The sequence below is a fragment of the Heterodontus francisci genome, chromosome 5 (genome assembly GCF_036365525.1).
Source record: "Heterodontus francisci isolate sHetFra1 chromosome 5, sHetFra1.hap1, whole genome shotgun sequence".
NCBI classification, from domain to species: domain Eukaryota; kingdom Metazoa; phylum Chordata; class Chondrichthyes; order Heterodontiformes; family Heterodontidae; genus Heterodontus; species Heterodontus francisci.
The window spans coordinates 33,856,557-33,883,559 of record NC_090375.1 but is presented as its reverse complement, the minus strand read 5'-3'; the positions used below and the strand labels follow the sequence as shown (position 1 = coordinate 33,883,559).

General features: G+C 44.1%; 1 long non-coding RNA gene across 1 annotated transcript; it reads left to right on the top strand.

Annotated features, from left to right (window-relative positions):
• Positions 1-25,882, top strand: LOC137369529 (uncharacterized). Its single transcript, XR_010974962.1, has 3 exons — positions 1-77; positions 25,449-25,559; positions 25,641-25,882. It is a non-coding gene; the product is annotated as an uncharacterized lncRNA (long non-coding RNA).
• Positions 25,883-27,003: the final 1,121 nt, after the last annotated feature.

The window sequence follows — 27,003 nt, the reverse complement described above, 5'->3', positions numbered from 1 at the left end:
GGGTGGATTCACTGTGGAGCATCCGCGATGCTGAGGACGTCGTGGATAGCACGTTTAGCGAGGTGGTCACACCACAGGTAATGGCTGCACAGGCAGAAAAGGGATGGGTGACCACCAGATGGAGTAGTAGGCGCAGGAAGGTAGTGCAGGGGTCCCCTGTGGCCATCCTCCTCTCAAACAGATATACCGCTTTGGATACTGTTGGGGGGGATGGCCTCCCAGGGGAAAGCAGCAACAGCCAAGTTTGTGGCACCACGGAGGGCTCTGCTGCACAGGAAGGCAGGAAGAAGAGTGGCAGGGCTATAGTGATAGGGGATTCAATCATAAGGGGAACAGACAGGCGTTTCTGTGACCGCAAACGAGACTCCAGGATGGTATGTTGCCTCCCTGGTGCTAGGGTCGAGGATGTCTCGGAGCAGCTGCAGGATATTCTGAAGGGGGAGGGTGAGCAGCCAGTGGTCGTGGTACATGTTGGTACCAACGACATAGGTAGAAAAAGGGATGAGATCCTGCAAGATGAATTTATGGAGCTCGGAGCTAAATTAAAAAGCAGGACCTCAAAGGTAGTAATCTCAGGATTACTTCCTGTGCCATGTGTTAGTGAGTATAGGAACAGGAGAATAGACCAGATGAATGTGTGACTGGAGAAATGATGCAGGAGGGAGGGATTTAGATTCCTGGGACATCGGGACTGGTTCTGGGAAAGGTGGGACCTGTACAAGCGGGACGGGTTACACCCAGGCAGGACCGGAACTGATGTCCTCGTGGGGGTGTTTGCTAGTGCTTTTGGGGGAGGATTTAAACTAGAATGGCAGGGGGGTGGGAACCTGAGTGGGGAGACTGAGGAGGAGGAAACAAGGATAGAAACGAAAGACAGGAAACAAAAATGCAAAAGTGGAAGGCATAGAAATCAAGTGCAAGAAACAAGGAGGGCCACAGTGCGAAATAATGCTAAGATAACTAAGAATGTTACAAAGACAAGCCTAAAGGCATTGTGTCTCAATGTGTGGAGTATTCGCAATAAGGTAGGCGAATTAACTGCGCAGATAGATGTAAATGGATACGATATAGTTCCGATTATGGAGACATGGCTGCAGGGTGACCAAGAATGGGAACTGAACATCCAGGGGTATTCAATATTTAGGAAGGACAGGCAAAAAAGAAAAGGAGGTGGAGTAGCGTTGTTTGTAAAAGAGGGAATCAATACAATAGTGAGGAAGGGTATTAGCTCAGAGAATCCTGATGTGGAATCTGTATGGGTGGAGGTAAGAAACACCAAGGGGCAGAAAATGTTGGTGGGGTTGTATATAGACCCCCAAACAGCAGTGGTGAGGTAGAAGATGGCATTGAACAAGAAATTAGAGTTGCATGCAATAAGGGTTCAACTGTAATTATGGGTGATTTTAATCTACATATAGATTGGGCAAACCAAATTAGCAATAATACTGCAGAGGAGGAATTCCTGGAGTGCGTACGTGATGGTTTTTTGGACTAATACGGTGAGGAACCAACTAGAGAACAGGCCATCTTAGACTGGGCTTTGTGTAATGAGAAAGGATTAGTTAAGAATTTTGTAGTGCGGGGTCCCTTGGGGAAGAGTGACCATAACATGAATTCTTCATTAAGATGGAGAGGGAGAGAGTTGATTCTGAGACTAGGGTCCTGAATCTAAATAAAGGAAAGTATGAAGGTATGAGGCGCGAGTTGGCTATGATAGATTGGGGAACGTTACTTAAAGGGTTGACAGTGGATGGGCAATGGCGAGCATTTAAAGAGTGCATGGATGAATTACAACAATTGTTCATTCCTGTCTGCTGCAAAAATAAAACAGGAAGGGTGGCTCAACCGTGGCTTACAAAAGAAATTCGGGATAGTATTAGATCCAAGGAGGAGAAATATAAAATGGCCAGAACAAGCAGCAAACCTGAGGATTAGGAGCAGTTTAGAATTCAGCAAAGAAGGACAAAGGGGTTGATTAAGAAGGGGAAAATAGAATATGAGAGTAAGCTTGCAGAGAACATAAAAACAGACTGTAAAAGCTTCTATAGATATGTGAAGAGAAAAAGATTAGTGAAGACAAATGTGGGTCCCTTACAGTCAGAAATGGGGGAATTTATAATGGAGAACAAAGAAATGGCAGACCAATTAAATACATACTTTGGTTCTGTCTTCACAAAGGAGGACACAAATTACCTTCCAGAAATGTTGGGGAACATTGGGTCTAGTGAGAAGGAGGAACTGTATGAAATCAGTATTAGTAGGGAAATGGTGTTAGGGAAATTGATGGGATTGAAGGCCGATAAATCCCCAGGACCTGATAATCTACATCCCAGAGTACTTAAGAAAGTGGCCCTAGAAATAGTAGATGCATTGCTGGTCATTTTTCAAAATTCTATCGACTCTGGAACAGTTCCAATGGATTGGAGGGTAGCTAATATAACCCCACTATTTAAAAAAGGAGGCAGAGAGAAAACAGGGACGTATAGACCGGTTAGCCTGACATCAGTCGTGGGGAAAATGTTAGAGTCCATTATAAAAGATGTAATAGCAGAGCACTTGGAAAACAATGACATGATCGGACAAAGTCAACATGGATTTACAAAAGGGAAATCATGCTTGACAAATCCACTGGAATTTTTGAGGATGCAACTATCAGAATAGATAAGGGAGAACCAGTGGATGTGGTGTATTTGGACTTTCAGAAGGCTTTCGATTAGGTCCCACAGAAGAGATTAGTGTGCAAAATTAAAGCACATGGGTTTGGGGCAAAGGTACTGAAATGGATAGAGAACTGGTTGGCAGACAGGAAACAAAGAGTAGGAATAAACGGGTCTTTTTCCGAGTGGCAGGCAGTGGCTAGTGGGGTACCGCAGGGATCGGTGCTAGGATCCCAGCTATTCACAATATATATTAATGATATAGATGAGGGAATTAAATGTAATATATCCAATTTTGCAGATGACACAAAGCTGGGTGGGAGTGTGAGCTGTGAGGAGGATGCATAGAAGCTCCAGTGTGATTTGGACAGGTTGAGTGAGTGGGCAAATATATGGCAATTGCAATTAATGTGGATAAATGTGAGGTTATCCACTTTGGTGGCAAAAACAGAAAGGAAGATTATTATCTGAACGGCGATAGATTGGGAAAGGGGGAGGTGCAGCGAGACCTGGGTGTCCTTGTGCACCAGTTGCTGAAAATAAGCATGCAGGTGCAGCAAGCAGTTAAGAAGGCAAATGGTATGTTGGCCTTCATAGTGAGAGGATTTGAGTACAGGAGCAAGGATGTCTTGCTGCAATTATACAAGGCCTTGATGAGCCCAAATCTGGAGGAAGGATATTCTTGCTATGGAGGGAGTGTAGCGAAGGTTCACCAGACTGATTCCTGAGATGGCAGGCCTGACGTATGTAGAGAGATTGGGTTGATTAGGCTTGTATTCACTAGAGTTTAGAAGAATGAGAGGGGATCTCATAGAAACCTACAAAATTCTAACAGGACTGGACAGACTAGATGCAGGAAGGATGTTCCCGATGGCGGGGGAGTCCAGGACCATGGGTCACAATCTAAGGATAAGGGGTAAGCCATTCAGGACTGGAATGAGGAGAGATTTCTTCACCCAGAGAGTGGTGAATCTGTGGAATTCTCTACCACAGAAAGCAGTTGAGGCCAAATCATTAAATATATTCAAGAAAGAGTTAGATATAGTTCTTCGGGCTAAAGGAATCAAGGGATGTGGGGAGAAAGCAGGAACAGGGTACTGAGTTTGGACGATCAGCCATGATCGTATTGAATGGCGGTGCACGCTCGAAGGGCCGAATGGCCTACTCCTGCTCCTATTTTCTATGTTTCTCTGTTTTAAAATTATATTAGTATGGAAAGGTAACTTTTAGCTGCCTTGTCTTAAATATACATTTTTTAAAAAAATACGAGCATTGTAACCACATTGTATCCGCCTGGAAAGGCCAGTAAAGATAATGATTTCCTTTCATGACTCCACAACGGACGTTTGTGGTAACAGTCTTTTGACAGAGGAAACTGAGATTAGCCACAGATAATGGTTACAGTCGTAACGCAAGTGCAACAATGAACCACAGTGAAATTAGTGGAAGAAGCTAACATGAATAATACATTAATTTAGGAATTGAATCTACCTACAAGAACTACAAATCTGAAAAATCAAATTGATATTTTTCATTCATATAGAGGATATGCTATATTATGTGTAAATTAAATTTAGTTTTAGAAGCAGAGAACTTAAAACAATGCTCAGAGCTCAGATTCACTTCCCTCTGAATTGGAAAAAACTTTCACTTTTTTTGACTGCTCCAGCTGCATTAGTATGCAGCACACTTTATGGCAGTGCATTCCATAAAACAACTCAATAGGAATTGCAACGGCCAGTAGAGGAGGGGGTCCCAGGCCCCGCTCTTGCCCTTCCACTACTACAACAGGGTTTATTCCTTTTAAACTGTGGTTGTACTTGCCACCTCTGTGAGTGTTTTACCTTTTTCCTTTACTGCGATCTTGAAAGAACCAATTGGATGGGTTTTCTTGAGTTTAAACAAAAAAGAGGTAAGTTTATTGTACTTAACAATCTAACCCGATTTAAAAATAATAAAAAAATATGCTACACATTCACGCACACATTCACAAGAGAATCACACACACACACAAACAGATTACAAAGTGGAAAGTAGGTTTTTGGTTTGTTACGACCAGGTGAGAAAGGTGTCTAGGGGTCCCTCTCAGCCTTCACCTGGTCTTACCGTAACAGGGTTTAATTTTAAACACACTGTGTTTTTAGCTCCCTCTTGGTGAATCCTTGTTCACTACTTTCCAATTATCAGGCAAAGAAACCAGCACTAACAGGTTTTAAATAAAAACGAGAAATGCTGGAAATACTCAGCAGATCTGGCAGCATCTGTGGAGAGAGAAGCAGAGTTAATGTTTCAGGTCAGTGACCCTTCTTCAGAACTGGCAAATATTAGAAATGTAAAAGGTTATAAGCAAGTAAAGTGGGGGTGGGGCAAGAGATAACAAAGGAGAAGGTGTAGATAGGGCAAGGTCACAGAGTAGACCGAAGGTCATGGAGCAAAGATATGTTAATGGTATGTTGAAAGACAACGCATTAGTACAGAAAGGGTGTTAACGGACTTAAAATTGAATAGCCACAAGTACGAACATTAAAAAAAAGTGGGTAAGCAAACTGAACAAACTAAGATGAAATAAAATAAAATAAACATAAAAAAAATTTTTAAAAAGGAAAAAGAAAAAAATAACTAAAAATAAAAGTAAAATGGGGGGCCCGTCATGCTCTGAAATTATTGAACTCAATGTTCAGTCCGGCACGCTGTAGTGTGCCCAATCGGTAAATGAGATGCTGTTCCTCGAGCTTGCATTGATGTTCACTGGAACACTGAAGCAATCCCAGGACAGAGAAGTGAGCATGAGAGCAGGGGGGAGTGTTGAAATGGCAAGCAACCGGAAGCTCGGGGTCCTGCTTGCGGCCTGAGCGGAGGTGTTCCGCAAAGTGATCACCCAGTCTGCGTTTGGTCTCCCCAATGTAGAGGAGACCACATTGTGCTGCAGTGAATACAGTATCAATACTACATTGAAAGAAGTACAAGTAAATTGCTGCTTCACCTGAAAGGAGTGTTTGGGGCCTGGGATAGTGAGGAGAGAGGAGGTAAATGGGCAGGTATTACACCTCCTGCGATTGCAGGGGAAGGTCCCGTGGGAAGGGGATGAGGTGGTGGGGTAATGGAGGAATGGACCAGGCTGTCACGGAGGGAACAATCCCTTCGGAATGCTGACAGGGGAAGGGAGGGGAAGATGCGTTTGGTAATGGCATCACGCTGGAGGTGGCGGAAATGGTGGAGGATGATCCTTTGGATATGGAGGCTGATGGGGTGGAAAATGAGGACAAGGGGAAGGGATGTCTCAGATCGGCTGCAGAACATTCTGAAGGGGGAGGGTGAACAGCCAGTTGTCGTTGTGCACATAGGCACCAATGATATAGGTAAAAAACGGGATGAGGTCCTACAAGCAGAATTTAGGGAGTTAGGAGCCAAGTTCAAAAGTAGGACCTCAGAGGTAGTAATCTCAGGATTGCTACCAGTGCCACGTGCTAGTCAGAGTAGAAATGAAAGAGTAGTCAGGATGAATGCGTGGCTTGAGAGATGGTGCAGGAGGGAGGGGTTCAGATTTTTGGGACATTGGGATCGGTTCTGGGGGAGGTGGGACTATTACAAATTGAACGGTCTACACCTGGGCCGGACTGGAACCAATGTCCTTGGGGGTGCTTTTGCTAATGCTGTTGGGGAGGGTTTAAACTAATGTGGCAGGGGGATGGGAACCAAATGAGGAGGTCAGTGGACAGTAAGGAGTTAGTAACTAAAGCCTGTAAGGAACTAGATAATGAAGTCAGCGTGACTAAGGGGAAGAGTAGGCAAGGAGCAGATGATGAACGCAAAGGGACTGGTGGTCTGAGGTGCATTTGTTTTAATGCAAGAAGTGTAGTAGGCAAGGCAGATGAACTTAGGGCTTGGATTAGTACCTGGGAGTATGATGTTATTGCTGTTACTGAGACTTGGTTGAGGGAAGGGCAAAGAGGATATCACAGCTGTGCTGAAGGAGGGCACTATGGAGGACTCGAGCAGTGAGGCAATATGGGCAGAACTCAGAAATAGGAAGGGTGCGGTAACAGTGTTGGGACTGTACTACAGGCCTCCCAACAGCGAGCGTGAGATAGAGGTACAAATATGTAAACAGATTATGGTAAGATGTAGGAGCAACAGGGTGGTGGTGATAGGAGATTTTAATTTTCCCAACATTGACTGGGATTCACTTAGTGTTAGAGGTCTAGATGGAGCAGAATTTGTAAGGAGCATCCAGGAGGGTTTTCTAGAGCAGTATGTAAATAGTCCAACTCGGGAAGGGGCCATACTGGACCTGGTGTTGGGGAATGAGCCCGGCCAGGTGGTTGAAGTTTCAGTAGGGGACTACTTTGGGAATAGTGATCACAATTCCGTAAGTTTTAGAATACTCATGGACAAAGACGAGAGTGGTCCTAAAGGAAGAGTGCTAAATTAGGGGAAGGCCAACAATACCAAAATTTGGCAGGAGCTGGGGAATGTAGATTGGGAGCAGCTGTTTGAAGATAAATCCACATTTGATATGTGGGAGGCTTTTAAAGAGAGGTTGTTTAGCATGCAGGAGAGACATGTTCCTGTGAAAATGAGGGATAGAAATGGCAAGATTAGGGAACCATGGATGACACGTGAAATTGTGAAACTAGCTAAGAGGAAAAAGGAAGCATACATAAGGTCTAGGCGGCTGAAGAAAGACGAAGCTTTGGAAGAATATCAGGAATGTAGGACCAATCTGAAACGAGGAATTAAGAGGGCTAAAAGGGGTCATGAAATATCTTTAGCAAAAATCCCAAAGCCTTTTATTCATATATAAGGAGCAAGAGGGTAACTAGAGAAAGGATTGGCCCACTCAAGGACAAAGGAGGAAAATTATGCATGGAGTCAGAGAAAATGGGTGAGATTCTAAACGAGTACTTTGCATCGGTATTCACCGAGGAGAGGGACATGACGGATGTTGAGGTTAGGGATAGATGTTTGATTACTCTAGGTCAAGTCGGCATAAGGAGGGAGGAAGTGTTGGGTATTCTAAATGGCATTAAGGTGGACAAGTCCCCAGGTCCGGATGGGATCTATCCCAGGTTGCTGAGGGAAGCGAGAGAGGAAATAGCTGGGGCCTTAACAGATATCTTTGCAGCATCCTTAAACACGGGTGAGGTCCCGGAGGACTGGAGAATTGCTAATGTTGTCCCCTTGTTTAAGAAGGGTAGCAGGGATAATCCAGGTAATTATAGACCGGTGAGCCTGACGTCAGTGGTAGGGAAGTTGCTGGAGAAGATACTGAGGGATAGGATCTATTCCCATTTGGAAGAAAATGGGATTATCAGTGATAGGCAACATGGTTTTGTGCAGGGAAGGTCATGTCTTACCAACTTAATAGAATTCTTTGAGGAAGTGACAAAGTTGATTGATGAGGGAAGGGCTGTAGATGTCATATACATGGACTTCAGTAAGGATTTTGATAAGGTTCCCCATGGTAGGTTGATGGAGAAAGTGAAGTCGCATGGGGTCCAGGGTGTACTAGCTAGATGGATAAAGAACTGGCTGGGCAACAGGAGACAGAGAGTAGCAGTGGAAGGGAGTTTCTCAAAATGGAGACGTGTGACCAGTGGTGTTCCACAGGGATCCATGCTGGGACCACTGTTGTTTGTGATATACATAAATGATTTGGAGGAAAGTATAGGTGGTCTGATTAGCAAGTTTGCAGACGACACTAAGATTGGTGGAGTAGCAGATAGTGAAGGGGACTGTCAGAGAATACAGCAGAATATAGATAGATTGGAGAGTTGGGCAGAGAAATGGCAGGTGGAGTTCAATCAGGGCAAATGCGAGGTGATGCATTTTGGAAGATCCAATTCAAGAGTGAACTATACAGTAAGTGGAAAAGTCCTGGGGATAATTGATGCACAGGGAGATTTGGGTGTTCGGGTCCATTGTTCCCTGAAGGTGGCAACGCAGGTCAATAGAGTGGTCAAGAAGGCATACGGCATGCTTTCCTTCATCGGACGGGGTATTGAGTACAAGAGTTGGCAGGTCATGTTACAGTTGTATAAGACTTTGGTTCGGCCACATTTGGAATACTGCGTGCAGTTCTGGTCGCCACATTACCAAAAGGATGTGGATGCTTTGGAGAGGGTGCAGAGGAGGTTCACCAGGATGTTGCCTGGTATGGAGGGCGCTAGCTATGAAGAGAGGTTGAGTAGATTAGGATTATTTTCATTAGAAAGACGGAGGTTGAGGGGGGACCTGATTGAGGTGTACAAAATCATGAGAGGTATAGACAGGGTGGATAGCAAGCAGCTTTTTCCCAGAGTAGGGGATTCAATTACTAGGGGTCACGAGTTCAAAGTGAGAGGGGAAAAGTTTAGGGAGGATATGAGTGGAAAGTTCTTTACGCAGAGGGTGGTGGGTGCCTGGAATGCGTTGCCAGCGGAGGTGGTAGACGCGGGCACGATAGCGTCTCTTAAGATGTATCTAGACAGATACATGAATGGGCAGGAAGCAAAGAGATACAGACCCTTAGAAAATAGGCGACATGTTTAGATAGAGGATCTGGATCGGCGCAGGCTTGGAGGGCCGAAGGGCCTGTTCCTGTGCTGTAATTTTCTTTGTTCTTTGTTCTTTGTTCTGGGAGGGAGGGTAAGGGGTCAGGGTAGAGGTGCGGGAAATGGGCCGGACACAGTTGACGGCCCTGTCAACCACAGTGGTGAGGAATCCTCGGTTGAGGACAAAGGAAGACATATCAGAAGCACTGTGGAAGGTAGCATCATCAGAGCAGATGCATCACCGATGGAGAAACTGGGAGAATGGAATGGAGTCCTTACAGGAGGCAGGGTGTGATGAAGTGTAGTCGAGGTAGCTGTGGGAGTCAGTGAACTTATAATGAATATTAGTAGACAGCTTATCCCCAGAGATGGAGACAGAGAAGTAGCTTTTCAAAAGCCAACTGACGGTCTGTGTCAGCAAGCACCCAAAAAAATACCTGACACAAATGGCATCTCCCTAGCAACAGCTATCCCCATAGCCATGTCGTACACGAGGGATGTCCCAGATAGCAATTTCAGCTAATTATTTCCAACTCTAAATCTACTGTTTGTTCTGGGAAATCATATGAATAATTTACACCACTGTCTGAGGTAGCTGCAGACTCAACATCTCCATCACAAAGTTCAGAGAGGCTCCCATTGTTTAGGGTCTGCACACTTCCCAATATGACCTTACTGAATAAATATGGGCTACCCTTGGATTTGTGACAATGCTAGGTTTGCTTGCCAGCTTCTCAAACCAGGTGTTTACATTTGGCTTGCATTAAGAAAAAATTAAATTCCCAAATTAAAAGTTATCTCTAAAAAATTAATAGAAACCATGAACCAGGTGGTTATAACACACTCCTGGCTGGCTTCTCATCTTCCACCCTCTATAAACTTCTCTCTTTCTCTCTTTGGCCTCCTTGTCTCAAGAGACAATGGGTAAGCACCTGGAGGTGGTCAGTGGTTTGTGAAGCAGCCTCAACCCTTTGAGATCTTTGCCCTCCTCTAATTCTGGGCTCAAGTGCATGACTGATCTTAATCACTGTACCTTGAGCTGCTGAAGCCCTAAGCTCTGAAATTCCCTCCCTCTCCATCTCTTTTTCCTCCTTTAAAATGGTCCTTTAAACCTACTTCTTTGACCAAGCTTTTGATCTCCTGCCCTCATATCTCCTTATGTGGCTCGGTGTCAAATTTTGTTTGATAACACTGCTGTGACGCACCTTGGGTTGTCTTACTAGCTTAAAGTCACTATATCAATGCAAGTTGTTGTTAAATGGCACTAGATGATACAGCTAATTACAAATCCTAATGTACACATGGTAATGATGTAAGGTATGAAAGTTATCAATTCATAATTTCATTCCTCACATAGTATTGTTCAGTGTTGTCCACTATGTGAGCTACTAGGCACATGTGTCTAATTGGGAATCCAGATATGGCTAATTGCATTTCTGATTAGTAAATAAAATTGAGTAATAGACATCATACTTGGGCACGTGATTTATATCAATATTCATATTCACATGGTGTATATATATGTGTACTTTCACCTTTTTGTACATTTGTTGGTAAAAGGGTTTCATTAAAATCAGACTTTGCAAGTGTTTTTTGATTGTTCTGAGCGCATTGCTTCCTTGGTTACTGAAAGTTACTGATGAGTAAATATACATGTGAAGTACAGTGTATTGTGTGAATGGAAGGCATTTTCTGCTAAACTGGTGTTGCTGTAACCACACCTGTGGCTAGTCAGCAATTTCTGTTGGACAATACTGGTATAGCTACCCATTGCATTATATTTTTCTCTTTTATTTGCATGCACACATCCTAAGAATGTTCTATAGTGCTTGACAAGTGGAGAGCTAAACAATACCTTTAGGCACCTCATGCTTATATGTAAGAACTTTTGATCATAAATTTCATGCTTGTTACTACTTCAAACTAACAAAACTGAAGGATAAACAGCTAGTAAGCATATTATATTTTACATAATAAAAACAGAAAATGATGCAATGACTCAGCAGATCTGGCGGCATCTGTGGAAAGGGAAACAGAGTTAACATTTCAGGTCAATGACCATTCATCAGAACTTTATTTTTGAAGTGGACGATGCGAACTTACTTACCAGCACAGTATTATAATTACAATACATTCAGGAATGATTTATTGCCGTACAAACTGGAAAAGTCACAACTCAATCCACAGTCTGTTCTCTTGTTTTTAAACTGAACCTTCCTCACGGCCAACCTTCAGGCCACAACCTGCATTGAGTCTCATGTAGCATAAAAGCAGTTTTCCTATTTTTGGCCCTAGTGCCAGCATCAAATACTCAACTGACATTCAGCATGGATTAAGTACAATGTGTAGATCCCATAACACTCCCCAATATTGTGAATATCAGTTGGGATCTGTATTAGTCTTGAACACTTCAGTAGTAAACTGGTACTAAATTTCCCCCAGTTTAAATTTTTTCCCATGTGACATCCAGAACCAGGCCAGATGTCAATCTGCATCGAGCGGAACATTTGTTCATAGTTATCATCACTTGTGTCAGTGTAGTAGCTTCCAGCCTGATACACACAGTAAACATACTTAATGATTGGTCTCTATAGAGTCATGGAGTCTTAACGGCACAGAAGGAGGCCAGTCTGCCCATCAAGTCAATGCCTGCTCTCTGAAGAGCAATCAGGTCAGTCCCATTCCCCTGGTCATTCCCATAGCCCTGCAAGTTTTCCTTATCTAAGTTTGTCATAATCTTGTACACCTCTATCAAATCTCTCCTCAATCTCCTTTGCTCCAAGGAGAACAACCTCAGCTCTGAGCATCCTCCAATGCCACTACTTTTGGAAATTCACGCATTTGAACTAAGACTGCTCTAATTGAATGCTCACATTCACAGATAGGCACCTGCAGACAGACAAAAGAGATGCTCCAATGCAGAATTTTCAGAAACTCTAGAAACATTAATGTGCAAATTTATGCTTTTATATTTGCAAGAACTTTAGAGCAGCAGCAGAAGTGAGAAATTTAGGCCCTGATAATAACTTGATAGTGCATTCAGATTGCGGTGCAATATTGGGTGGGAAACGTAGAAGAACTTTCAGGTGTCTGTTGCATTTTAATGCAGCCAGCGAGTTAGTTTACTTCTGGGTTTGGCGTCATATGCGCGGCAGTGGGCTTGGTGCGGACCTGCGTGATGTGATCCCAACTATTTAAAGGGCCAATCTAAAGATGGAATTTGGCGGAGCTAAGGGTTTGAACCAATAGGGGGTGAAGTCTCAGCATGCATTCAGGACGTTCAAGGGTTGGCTCTTGATTCAATGATGCATCGCTTGATACACTGCTAGGTGCAGTGAGGAGTTGGAGATAGATACTATTCTCCAGCAACAGGAAGAAGAAACATGCTGCTACCACAAGGAAGGAGTGGCTGGAGGTGAGCAGCAGGAGCATTAATGGCTTAAGCAAGTCAGGAAAGGTGAGGACAGTTGCATATTCACCTACATCCTGTTGTGCACATAACCACCAGCCCCACTCAGCCTTGTTAAACCTACTCCATCACATTACTCCTCACACCTACTTACCTTGAAAGCGTATCCATCATTCCCTTTCTGTGCTCTTTCTCACATCCCCATCATCCATTCATCACTGCCACTCACCCTGACCTTAGGCAATTTGATGCCTCTCCGATAGGCACCTTAACCAAAGGCATTGTATCCGTCGGAAGAACACATGCCATTACAGTCACTTATAGATCAGTTCTTGCCCCCCATTGCAGAAGAGAATGCAGACTACTAGGGAGAGAAAGTGAACCAGAGGTGGTCCTTCACAGACTTCCCAATTGACAACCACAGAGAAGGAAGGGCTGGAGATAAGTGGCATTTCAGCATCTCTGACCATTCAAATATGAGGAGATTGAGACCTCCCAGCTACCTGGTGACAGAATTAAATATCAGTGACCCACATACAGCCATAGAAAAATAGAAAAGTTATGGCACAGAAAGAGGTCATTCAGCCCATCATGTGCGCCGGCTGAAAAAACTAGTCACCCAATCTAATCCCACCTTCCAGCATCTGGTCCATAGCTTTGCAGGTTACAGCACTTCAAGTGTAGGTCCAGGTACCTTTTAAATGAATTGAGGGTTTCTGCCTCCACCAGTGATCCGGGCAGTGAATTCCAGACACCCACCACCCTCTGGGTGAAAAAGTGTATCCTCATTTCCCCTCTAATCTTTCTACCAATCACCTTAAATCTGTGCCCCCTGGTAATTGACCTCTCTACTAGGGGAAGCAGGTCCTTTCTGTCTATTCTATCTAGGCCCCTCTGATCCGGGCAGTGAATTCCAGACACTCACCACCCTCTGGGTGAAAAAGATTATTCTCATGTCCCCTCTCATTCTTCTACCAATCACCTTAAATCTGTGCCTCATGGTAATTGACCTCTCTGCTAGGGGAAAGGAGGTCCTTTCTGTCTACTCTATCTAGGCCCCTTATAATTTTATATACTTCAATTAAGTCATTCCTCAACCTCCTCTGTTTTAAGGAAAACAAGACTAGCATATCCAATCTTTCCTCATAGCTGCAATTTTCAAGCCCTGGCAACATTCTTGTAAATCTCCTCTGTACTCTCTCTAGAGCGAGTATGTCCTTCCTGTAATGTGGTGGCAAGAACTGTACGCAATACTCCAGCTGTGGCCTAACCAGCATTTTATACAGTTCCAGCATTATGCCCATTACATTGCATGACATATACAACAGGTTGACTCAATTTCAGCAGCGAATAAAATATGATCGTCATCATCATAATAAGCTGAAACATTCTTAACTTGCCAATACTAAATCATATATTTTCTCTCTGCACAGCAGTGGTCGGTGGCCGTCCCGGATAACGGGTCCTCAGAAGAACCTGCTTACCATGCACTATAAAGATACTCGCACTTTGGTGAGTCCAGTTAGACACATAGCTGCATTTTCACCTGGTGATTCACAGTTCACAAGTGAGCAAGAGCAGACAGTGGCTAAAGGGACAGCCCTCTCCACGCTCTGCTCAGCTGGACACATGTTGTACCCAAACACAATGAATATCAATGAAAAGGGTAAATCATTAAGGTGGAGTAGAACATTTATGACACACTGGCAGGTCTTCTATGCACAATGCTCGTGATTGCAGGGAGAATGTAGGAGTTCGGCTCAAGCATAGGTTGATGTAGGGCATTGCAAGGATGTCTTCTTTCATGGGTACAGTGGCCAACTCAGTAGAACATCAATCAAAGCAATTAAATAAGTCCATGCAAGCTGTGCAGACTTTGGAAGCCAACATGTCTGCTGCCTTAAATAGGATGGTGGACACCTTAGCTTGGCCTTCCAGCATGTCACTGATGTGCACCAAAGTGCTCTTCAGCAAAGTAGTAGGAGTTACATGTGGCTGGCTCATGAAAGGGATGATGGTGAAAGAGGACACGGAAGGGCTCCCACTTCTCACCCATTGCCTCCCTCAGTCAGTACCCGACATGCTGCCTCCTCTCCCTGGGGTTGAGTCTGCCCTTGCACAGGTGCAAATGGAGCAGTCTTTGGCGGAGCCCTCACGGGCTTCATCACCTAGAAATTGTTGGCCAACAGTCAGAGCAGGGATCTGAGCAGTCTGCTTTAACCTCTACTCAAGCCAAAGGGATTGCACCACTTTGCAGTGGCAGGAAAAAGAAGAATATAGCTTTGTAGTTCTATAAGTGTATCCGCATGAGTGTGTGAGAAAATGTTATGTTAAGTTTCTGTTGCCCGTTCTTGCTTGCTGGGTAGCAACTCACCTTTTCAGTTGCTCTTTGATGAATGGGGAGGCATGAATTGATGGGGACCAGTGGGGGTTTGTGTGATGGCTGGTTAGTTAGTATGGAAAAGCAAAATACTGCAGATGCTGGAAATCTGAAATAAAAACAGAAAATGCTGGAAATACTCAGCAGATCTTGCAATATCTGTGGAGAGAGAAACAGACTTAATGTTTCAGGTCAATGACCTTTCATCAGAATTGTTAAAAGACTGCTTTGTGTCAATGGGATTGGGGGGTGGGTGGGAGAAGATTGGCCATTGGATGCAATTGTTACATCAGCTCAGTGGCAGTAACTGACTTGTCAGGAAAACATGCTATGCTGATAATGATTTTTAATTCATCAGTTGGAAACCTACATTAAACTTTTAAAAAGGAAAGCTGGAATCCTACATTCAACTTTTTAAAAAAACTGGAAGCTAAGATGGCCACCACAATATGCATTATACCCCACATTCCAAGATATCGAAGTGGAAATGCATGTCGAAACAGCTCTCATCCAGAACAATGGCTTGAACAGTTTAGTGAATTTTACCCTAGGTGGCAGGACGATAAATGGCTCAAGAACCACGCTTAGTAAAACCAAGCGGCCTTCTTGCGGGCTGGGGGCAGGCCTTTCTGATCAGGCACTCTGTGTCCCACAGAGGGCCGCCCCCGAATCCCCAAACTCCCCCAACGCAAAACAGTCCCCCGCTCCCCCGCAACAGAACCCCCCTTGCCTCGCTGGGGCCCAGCCGATTGTCCCTGGTGAGGCCCCAAAAACTTACCATAGTTCTGGGGCCATCCTTCCTTTAGCTTCCAGTGTCTGGGTGTAGTCCCAGCAATGAACACTGCTCCCGGAGGCGCTGATGGGACTAAGAGCTGCCAGCCTGCTGATTGGTCGGCAGCTCCATTCAGTGGGACTTCCTGCATCAAGGAGGTGGAAGTCCCGCCCAAGACCAATTAAGGGCCTGTGGAGCGAAAAATCCTGATCTTGCTCCCAAGGCCCTGCAGACGCGGGCTCGCCACCAACTTTTTGGCCAGTGGTCAGGGCCTTCCATTCAACGTACAATTCTGGCCAATAAGACCTGAGAGAGATTTGGGATTCTTAGACTTTGGATCTCATTAAAGGGGAAAAAATATACTGAGGGAATCATGTGACAGTCTCTCCAGTCTGTGTGAAAAGTTGGAGTTTCTGTTACACACAGCAGACAAGCTTTGAGAGCTAATCAGGACCCCATGGGGCTGTCTCTCTCTGTCTCTGTCCAGGAATACTGCAAGCTTTCAATCCTGTCCAAGCCCATCATCACTACTGACAGAGATCCCAGGGGGGAGAAAACCACCTACATCACTGTCTCCAAGAAAACCCTGAACCAGGTGGACCAGCTGCAAGTGCACTTCTACCAGCCAGGAACTTCAGAACCACGAATTCAGCCAGAAGACAACTAAATTACCAGACCCCACAGACTGTATATTATTTTTATTTATTCTGGGCGCTAATCCAACCAAACTATTGTTTCACTCTGTAATCTATTTGCGTGTGATTCTCATATGTGTGTGTGTGTGTCTGTGAAATTGGAGCATCGTTTTATTATTTTACTTAGATCAGGTTTTGATTTTAAGTACAATAAACTAACATCTTTCTTGCTTAAACTCAAGTAAACCTGTCCGATTGGTTCTTTCATGATCATAGCACATAAAGGGTTAAACAGTCACTGAATTGGTAAGCACATCCACTATTTAAAAGGGAATAAGCCCTGTTGTGGTCAAACAAGGAGAGGGACAAGAGGGGGTGTTTTTTGACCCTTCCTTACCTGATTGTAACACTGTACAGCTATAAGGGAATCCCTGGCATCATGGGCAGCAATGTGAGCAGCTGGAGCTGCATTGGGGTCGCCATCTTTCTTTTTTACTCTGATATGTCTGCAGACAAAGTATGCTCAGCACTTTGTTCATCCTACAGCTCCAATCCTTCCTCCTGTGAAATATTGTCCACACCATGATCATTCTGGAGGCTCTGGCTGGCAGTTACTGAAAATTGTCTTCAGATCTGTCCTGACACTTTGCTCAATGGCACATTGGGTTGACACTTGACTTTCTATGTACTGCTCTTGGGCTTTATTGATTGTGTTTCTCATGGGCGTCATCAGTCAAGTTTGATGGGGGTATCCTTTGTCTCCGAGCAGCCACTCCTTAGTCTGCTTCAAGGTACAAAGAGGTCAGGAAGCTTGGACTGCTGCAGGATGAAACCATCATGACAGCTCCCTGAGAATCTGGCACCAGCATAAAGCTTTTCTTGCGCTTGTACACCATTGAGCTGATGGAATAGACCCTTGCAAGTTTACAAATACTCCTGGTTAATCTGGGTGTGCTGGGATTGGGGGTGCTGGGATTGCCACATTTGCAGTTGATAACCTCCTGCACCTCCAGGAATTCAGCTAGAGAAGCAAACTCAAGCGACCACTCATTCTGACGAGTGTAATTACAAGCGAAGCTGACATAACTGTCAAATAGCCCATCAGTGACCTGCCTATGCATTTATGTGCAGCTGGTTGGGAGATCCTGGATATCTCTGGTTGCATCCCGGGAGGATTTGGAGGCAAAGAAAGTTGAGGTTGGTGGTCACTTTGATAGGCTCCGGTAACTTGTGACCACCAGGTGCAGTGCAAACTTGCCTGTAGTTTTTTTTAATTGCGCGGGCGATTTCTTTCAGTGCATGGCCCCTTTGAATTTTTTCTTGGATCCATAATTGTGGCAGTAATTTAAAGGGACCGACTTGTGTGTGGCCTGCTTGGGGACTTTTAGGTTGCCATGTGGCCGTGCAGCTTAGAGGGAGCATTGGTCCAGCACAGAGCAAATCTTTTTCTAGGAGGCTGCAGATGTCTCCCACCATCTGATACACCACCCTCATCCTCTGGAAACACTGCTCCTCCGAGAAGCTGAGCCTCTGCCTGTGTGCCCTGTTATGTGGGCAGTGCCTCCTGTGTGCTCGGCCCCTCTGCGGCTCCCCTTTCTGCTGACCACCTCCAGGTGCTTCCACAGAAGGCTGTTGCTGCTCCTGTTCCCTTCTGTGCTGACCATCAGCTGGTCCCCCACATAGGCTGTTGCTCCCCTCTGTGCTGGCCATCAGCTGGACCCTCCACAGTAGGTTGCTGTTCCTCTCTGTGCTAGCCATCAGCTGGTCCCTCCACAGCAGGCTGCTGTTCCCCTCTTTGCTGGCCATCTGCTGGTCCCGCCACAGCAGGCTGCTGTTCCCCTCTGTGCTCGCATGCAACATTAAATTTCATCATCTTGGAGTCATAGAGTTATACAGCACAGAAAAAGGCCCTTCGGCCCATCATGTCTGTGCTGGCCATCAAGCATCTAACAATTTTAGTCCCATTTTCCAGCACTTGGCCCGTAGCCTTGTATACTATGGTGTTTCAAGTGCTCATCTAAATGCTTCTTAAATGTTGTGAGGGTTCCTGCCTCTATCACCTCTTCAGGCAGTGCATTCCAAATTCCAACCACCCTCCGGGTGAAAACTTTTTCCTCTAAACCCCTCTAAACCTCCTGCCCCTTACCTTAAATCTATGCCCCCTGGTTATTGACCCCTCCGCTAAGGGAAAAAGTCTCTTCCTATCTAACCTATCAATGCCCCTCATAATTTGGTATACCTCAATCATGTCCCCCCTCATCCTTCTCTGTTCGAAGGAAAACAACCCTAGCCTTTTCAGTCTCTCTTCATAGCTGAAATGCTCCAGCCCAGGCAACATCCTAGTGAATCTCCTCTGCACCCTCTCCAAGGCAATCACATCCTTCCTATAGTGTGGTGCCCAGAACTGTACACAGTACTCCAGCTGTGGCCTAACTAGCGTTTTATAAAGCTCCATCATAACCTCCCTGCTCTTATATTCTATGCCTTGGCTAATAAAGGCAAGTATCCCATATGCCTTCCTAACCACCTTATCTACCTGTGCTGCTGCCTTCAGTGATCTATGGACAAGTACACCAAGGTCCTTCTGACGCTCTGTACTTCCCAGGGTCCTACCATCCATTGTATATTGCCTTGCTTTGTTAGTCCTCCCAAAATGCATCACCTCACAATTCTCAGGATTAAATTCCATTTGCCACTGCTCCGCCCATCTTACCAGCCCTTCTCTATCGTCCTGTAATCTAAGGCTTTCCTCCTCACTACGACACCACCAATTTTCGTGACATCTGCGAACTACTTATCATACCTCCTATATTCACGCCTAAATCATTAATGTACACTACAAACAGCAAGGGTCCCAGCACCGATCCCTGTGGTACACCACTGGTCACAAGCTTCCACTCGCAAAAACAACCCTGGATCATTACCTTCTGTTTCCTGCCACTAAGCCAATTTTGGATCCAGTTTGTCAAATTGCCCTGGATCCCATGGGCTCTTAGCTTCTTAACCAATCTCCCATGCGGGACCTTATCAAAAGCCTTACTGAAGTCCATGTAGACTACATCAACTGCTTTACCCTCATCTACACATCTAGTCACCTCCTCGAAAAATTCAATCAAGTTAGTTAGACACGATCTCCCCTTGACAAAGCTGTGCTGACTATCCCTGATTATTCCCTCCTCTCCAAGTGCAGATTAATCCTGTCCCTCAGAATTTTTTCCAATAGTTTCCCAACCACTGATGTTAGACTCACCAGCCTGTAATTACCTGGTCTATTCCTGCTACCCTTCTTGAATAATGGTACCACATTCGCTGTCCTCCAGTCCTCTGGCACCTCTCCCGTGGCCAGAGAGGATCTGAAAATTTGTGTTAGAGCCCCTGCTATCACCTCCCTTACCTCCCATAACAGCCTGGGATACATCTCATCTGGGCCTGGGGAATTATCCACTTTTAAGCTCGCTAAAACATCTAATACTTCCTCCCTTTCAATGTTAATATGTTCAAATATATCGCAATCCCCCTCCCTAATCTCTAGACCTACATCGTCGTTTTCCACAGTGAAAACAGATGAAAAGTAATCATTTAAAACCTCACCTATGTCCTCCGGCTCTACACACAGATTGCCACTTTGGTCCCTAATGGGCCCTACTCTTTCCCTGGTTATCCTCTTGCCCTTAATATACTTATAAAATGCCTTAGGAATTTCCTTTATCTTGCCCGCCAATGTTTTTTCATGTCCCCTCTTCGCTCTCCGAATTACTTTTTTAAGTACCCCCTACACTTTCTATACTCCTCTAATGCCTTCGCTGTTTTCAGCGCTCCGAATCTGCCATAAGCCTCCTTTTTTTTCCTGATCCAATACTCTATATCCCTTGACATCCAGGGTTCCCTGGACTTGATCCTTCAACTTAACGGGTACATGTTGGCTCTGAACCCTCACTATTTCCTCTTTGAATGACTCCCACTGGCCTGATGTAGACTTTCCTACAAGTAGCTGCTCCCAGTCCACTTTGGCCAGATCCTGTTTTATCAAATTGAAATCAGCCTTCCCCCAATTCAGTACCTTTATTTCTGGCCCATCTTTGTCCTTTTCCATAACGACCTTAAATCTTACAGAATTATGGTCACTATCCCCGAAATGCTCCCCCACTGATACTTCTACCACTTGTCCAGTTTCATTCCCTAGGATTAGGTCCAGTACTGCCCCTTCTCTTGTAGGACTTTCTACATACTGGCTCAAAAAACTCTCCTTTATGCATTTTAAGAATTCTGCCCCCTTTAAGCCTTTTGCACTAAGACTATCCCAGTTGATATTAGGTAAGTTGAAATCCCCTACTATTATTACCCTATTATTTTTACACCCCTCTGAGATTTGCCTACTTATCTGTTCCTCTATCTCTCCCTGACTGTTTGGAGGCCTGTAGTACACGCCCAGCCAAGTGATTGCCCCCCTTTTGTTCTTAAGTTCTACCCATATGGCCTCATTTGAGGAACCTTCTAAGATATCATCCCTCCTTACTGCAGTAATTGAGTCCTTGATCAACAGTGCAATACCACTTCCTCTTTTATCCCCTCCCCTATCACGCCTGAAGATTCTATACCCTGGAATATTGAGTTGCCAGTCCTGCCCCTCCCTCAGCCATCTCTCTGTGATAGCAATAATATCATAATCCCATGTGCTAATCAATGTCCTCAATTCATCTGCCTTATTAGTAAGACTCCTTGCATTAATGTAAATGCAATCCAGCCTTGCATTTTTCACTTGTGCCTTAACCGGTCTATATTTGCTCTGCCTTCCAGACTGACTCAGTTTCTCTTCTATATTTGGCTGTGCCTCACCCCCTACTGTACTTCCACTCTGTATCCCATCCCCCCGCCAAATTAGTTTAAACCCCCCCCAACAGCACGAGCAAACCTCCCAGCAAGGATGTTGGTCCTGTTCTGGTTCAGGTGCAACCCGTCCAACTTGTACAGGTCCCACCTTTGCCAGAAACAGACCCAGTTATCCAGGAACCTAAAGCCCTCCCTCCTGCACCATCTCCTCAGCCATGCATTCATCTGCCCTATCCTCCTATTCCTATACTCGCTAGCACCTGGCACAGGGAGTAATGCAGAGATTGCAACCTTTGAGGTCCTGCTTTTTAATCTGCTACCTAGCTCCCTAAATTCTTGTTGCAGGACCTCATCCCTCTTTCTACCTATGTCATTGCTACCAATGTATATCATGACCTCTGACTACTCACCCACCCCTTCAGAATGTCCTGCAGCCGCTCCATAACATCCTTAACCCGAGCACCAGGGAAGCAACATACCATCCTGGAGTCTCGTTTACGGCCACAGAAATGCCTATCTGCACCCCTTACGATGGAATCCCCTATCACTATAGCTCTTCCACCCCTTTTCCTCCGCTGCTGTGCAGCAGAGCCCTCCGTGGTGCCACGGACTTGGCTGTTGCTGGTTTCCCCTGGGAGGTCATTCCCCCCCAATTGTATCCAAAGTGGTATATCTGTTTGAGAAGGGGATGGTCACAGGGGACTCCTACACTACCTGCCTGCGCCTACTACTCTGCCTGGTGGTCACCCATCCCTTTACTGCTTGTGCAGCCATTACCTGCGGTGTGACCACCTCGCTAAACGTACTATCAACAATGTTCTCAGCATCGTGGATGCTCAACAGTGAATCCACCTGCAGCTCCAGCTCCGTAACGCAGGTAGCCAGTAGCTGCAGATGGATAAACTTCCTGCATACACAATCTTCAGAGACACTGGAAGTGTCCCTGATTTCCCACATAGCGCAGGAGGAGCATATCACGGGGCTGAGCTCTCCTGTCATGACTTACCCTTAGATTAATTAGTTACTCCCTTAATTAAAAAATACTAATTACACTAGGGGCCTTGTTCTACCCACTCCAATCTAAAGTCCTTAATAAGTTACACTGAAGTAAAAAAAACACTTTAGTAGTACTCACCTTATCAGTAGAGGTTTTTTTTCAACAAAAAAACTTTCCCCCTTTTTTAAAGCTATTTAAAAGCACGAATAGCTGCTACTCACCCAACCAATCACCTTGCAGATTTCCCATGATGTCACTAAGTTTGAGTCTCAGCGTGCGCCGACAGAGAGAGCAGGTCCGCCAGTCGCCACCGCTCCTGTCTTCAGGTAAGTGAGGTCCTCGAGCCCCGCGCTCTCTTTTACAGCTCCCGCTACAGATCAGCTTCCGACCAGGTCCGCCAGCCGCCACCGCTCCTGTCTTCAGGTAAGTGAGGGCCTCAAGCCCTGCGTTCTCTTTTACAGCTCCCGCTACAGATCAGCTTCCGCCCAGGTCCGCCAGCCGCCACCGCTCCTGTCTTCAGGTAAGTGAGGGCCTCAAGCCCTGCGTTCTCTTTTACAGCTCCCGCTACAGATCAGCTTCCGCCCAGGTCCACCAGCCGCCACCGCTCCTGTCTTCAGGTAAGTGAGTTTCGTAAGTTTCTATACCTCCAAATTGCAAAAATGAGCCTCTCATTGCAAGTACTCTCAACAAACCCTTTCCCAGTGGTAGGTAAGAAAGCAACTGTGATCCCTGAATATTTATTGCTATTTTATACATGACTTTTAATAAGCTCCTTAAATTACCATTCTATTCTCGCCTTGGTTTCAATGGCAAATTTCAGGAAGCCCAGTAAACAAATGCATGCACCGTTAAATTTAAATGGCTGTTAAAAAATCTCTGCAATTCAGTGATTTAAAAATTCAAATTACTAACCCGCCTCTCTGGAGGGGTTACACACATGCAGCCTAACGCGCCTGACTTAAACCTGGAAGGCATTGTATGTGAAGACCAGTTTCCGGAGGCGCTGATATTTTTGCCAACTTTAAACCCCCAACTGTGCCTAAACCCATGTGCTCCTCAAAGTTAAAATTCCCTTCTTAGGATTGCCGATAGTAGTGCTACTTAAGTTTCCACTAAAGTGCAGAGTGCCACAAGGTTGATCCAAGTTTTCTCTGAAACTGAGTATGTGTGGTGTACTTCATTGCATTACATTTTACCTCTAGACAAAAGCTGATTGAAACTAGAGATTGAACACATGAATAAGTAGATTGACTAGTTTTGATGCAAACCATGCAGCCCCATCAGGATCTAGGGCATTGTGCTAGCTTTGTCCAATATACTGATTGACAAAATACTATTGCATGGTTAGAGCTAATTGCAATGGTCTTGTTCAGGACTAGCTGCACCATTTTTGGAATCAGTGATGGTGTAGTACAAATTTGGAGCCACATTTACACAGATAATTATATAAGTTGGGTGTCAAACTTGTAGCATAACAATGTTAGTGCAATTTGATAAAACATGTTCAAAACATGGTATGATATTAGATGCAAGGTAGATTAAAATATGCATCCTAAAAACAACACAGCTAAAGTTAGATGTACACTACATTATGGGGAAAAAAATGTAAGCAAGCTGACAGTTGGTGTTACTATAGTGTGATCTTCTCTAGAGGCTAGATAATTATCAAGAAAACATTGTCTTGTCAACAAATGTTACTCATACTAATAGCAATGTTTACAAATTCATGTAATATTAAGACAATTTTCTGTTTTTCGGTTTTGGTCAGTGGAAAAAGTATTAATCAGGCCTTTGAGACTTCCTTCGCTTCCTTTGAATACATCTTATATGATGGAAGCTAAGCTATATCCTGCTGCAAATTATAAATTGTGGTATATGTATTTTTCTTGTATAATTTTAAATATAAAGATTATTGGCACAGGAAAATGCCAATAATTTTTAACTAACTAAAATTAAATTGTCGTCCCACCAGCCAAGTGTAGGGAATCTAAAACACAGGGGCACAGTCTCAGGATAAGGGGTCAATCATTTAGGACTGAGATGAGTCATAGAGCACAGAAACAGGCCCTTCGGCCCATCGTGTCCATGCCGGTATCAAGCACCTAACTATTCTAATCCCATTTTCCAGCACTTGGCGTGGCCTTGTATACTATGGCATTTCAACTGCTCATCTAAATGCTTCTTAAATGTTGTGAGGGTTCCTGCCTCTACCACCCCATCGGGCAGTGTGTTCCAGATTCCAACCACCCTCTGGGTGAAAACATTTTTCCTCAAATCCCCTCTAAACCTCCTGCCCCTTACCTTAAATCTATGCCCCCTGGTTATTGACCCCTCCGCTAAGGGAAAAAGTTTCTTCCTATCTAACCTATCAATGCTCCTCATAATTTTGTATAACTCAATCATGTCCGCCCTTCACTCAAAGGATTGTGAATCTTTGGAATTATCTATTCCAGAGGGTTGTGGATGCTCCATCATTGAATACATTTAGGGCTGGGCTAGACAGATTTCTGATCTCTCAGGGAATCATGGGATATGGCAAGCGGGCAGGAAAGTGACGTTGAATGCTAAGATCAGCCATGATTGTTTTGAATGGTAGAGCAGGCTCGATGGGCCATATGGTCTACTCCTGTTCCTATTTCTATTTCTTGTGTTCTTGTGGGTCAGCCTATCTGCAAGAAAACAAATCTGGTAATTAATTATTAAAGGTACAGGTGATGCCTGCCTACAGCATTTAGCAGCTCCTGGAAATGTGAAATAAAAACAAGAAATGCTGGAACCACTCAGGTCTGGCAGCATCTGTGGAAAGAGAAGCAGAGTTAACATTTCGGGTCAGTGACCCTTCTTCGGAACTGATAAATATTAGAAATGTGAAGCCTGGATGAATTTTTAACCAGTCTTTGAAATTGGCTTGATTTCTTTGTGCAATTACACTCGTTTGCCGAAATGTTTAATTCACAGCTTGAGTTGCATATTCAAGTGATTGCAGTAAGATGGAGCTCCATGGAGCTACAAACATTCACATTAGCTTTTTAAAAACTTACTTATGATGATACTGAAAGGTCTCTGCATTTTGAAACATTTTATTATTTTGGTTTCAAAGAATTATTTAATGTATCAGAGAATGTTTATTGCTATTTTATCTGTTGATTTATTTTTACTTTTGTATGAATTTTGTCTTACACAATTTTAATTATTAGTTTTAATAACTCTACAAACTACCCCATCTATTTTGCAGGATTGATTTCAAAATACTAAGAGCAACACAAAGCTGCATTTCAACAGTGACGACACTTCAAAAGTACTTCATTGGCTATAACCCTATTTTGACGGCCTGAGATCATAAGAGGTGCCTTATAAAAACAAGTCTCTTTTCTTTCAAATACACTTATTTCACAATCATGACTGCAATTTTTTATTTTCTTTTAAGGTTGCTATCAAAGGACTGAAATTCTATTCCTGTGCACCAGCAACACAGGCACCCAAGAGGCATAGGAGGAACCGAAAACCAGGGGTAATATGCTTGCACTGGTTTTCCACTGGGGCTGTGCTAGGGACAAAAAAAAGTTTGATGTGTTCTGTACTACAAGCCTCAATAATATGTACATTTGGGTGTTTTAGGGGCAGTGTACTGGAAATTCTGACGCTTTGTGCCATTCATGCAATGCTATCCAGACGTACCATAAACAGTTGGAGCAGAAAGCAGGCTGGTCCATGCACAAAAATAGCTTAAGTTATCAGAATGTAATTATTTCTTTATGAAATCTGATCAATCTTTTCAATAAAGTCATAATTCCAATTAAGTAAACATATGATAAGTTTTAGCTGTCTTACTGATTTACTTTTTGCACGATTCTTCAAATCTATAGATAACTGAAATTTAAAAATGTAACCACTAGTGACAAATTGTGTCCAGGATTAAAATTCCAATAGTGTTTGAACAGCCACAACACATACAACAATAAATACATGGCTTTGTTATAAATGCAAGTCTTTCTTCTTTTGTTTAAATGTGTTTGGTTATCCTAGCAGCAACTATGATCCTTGTAGTATAAATAAAATGGAGCAAAATTAACCTTATAATGTAAAATTTGCTGCAAAATTACAATGTGGCCAGCATTCCGTAAATACAGAGTGGGTTTGAAAGTCAATCGTCACTCTATTTTTGTTTTGAAACATTATTGGCAGATGGCCAAACAAACACAGTTTCCCTTTAGTGTTAGGTCCCTTTCATAAGCAGATTCTGCTATGGTTCAAAGCTTGCCATTTTCTCTGTTTGATGTTACGCATGTTACTAATTACATGTATTTAAGTTACTGTTTCCTTTAAGTTAATGCTCATGTACATGAAATCCTGCAGCCAGTTGGTAGCACTCTCAACTCTGAGTCCAGCGACTTGAGCACAAAAATCTAGGTTGACACTCCAGTGCAGTACTGAAGAATTGCTATTGCTGTATTGTCGGATGTGCCATCTTTTGGATGAGACGTTTGGGTCCGCAATTATTTACAATTTATATAGATGATTTGGAGTTGGGGACCACTTGTAGGGTGTCAAAGTTTGCAGATGACACTAAGATGAGTGGCAGAGCAAAGTGTGCAGATGACTGTGAAACTTTGCAGAGGAACATAGATACATTGAGTGAGTGGGCAAAGGTCTGGCAGATGGAATACAATGTTAATAAATGTGAAGTCATTCATTTCGGTAGGAGTAACAGTAAAAAGGATTATTACTTGAATGGGAAAAAGTTGCAGCATGCAGAGGGACCTGGGTGTCCTTGTGCATGAATCGCAGAA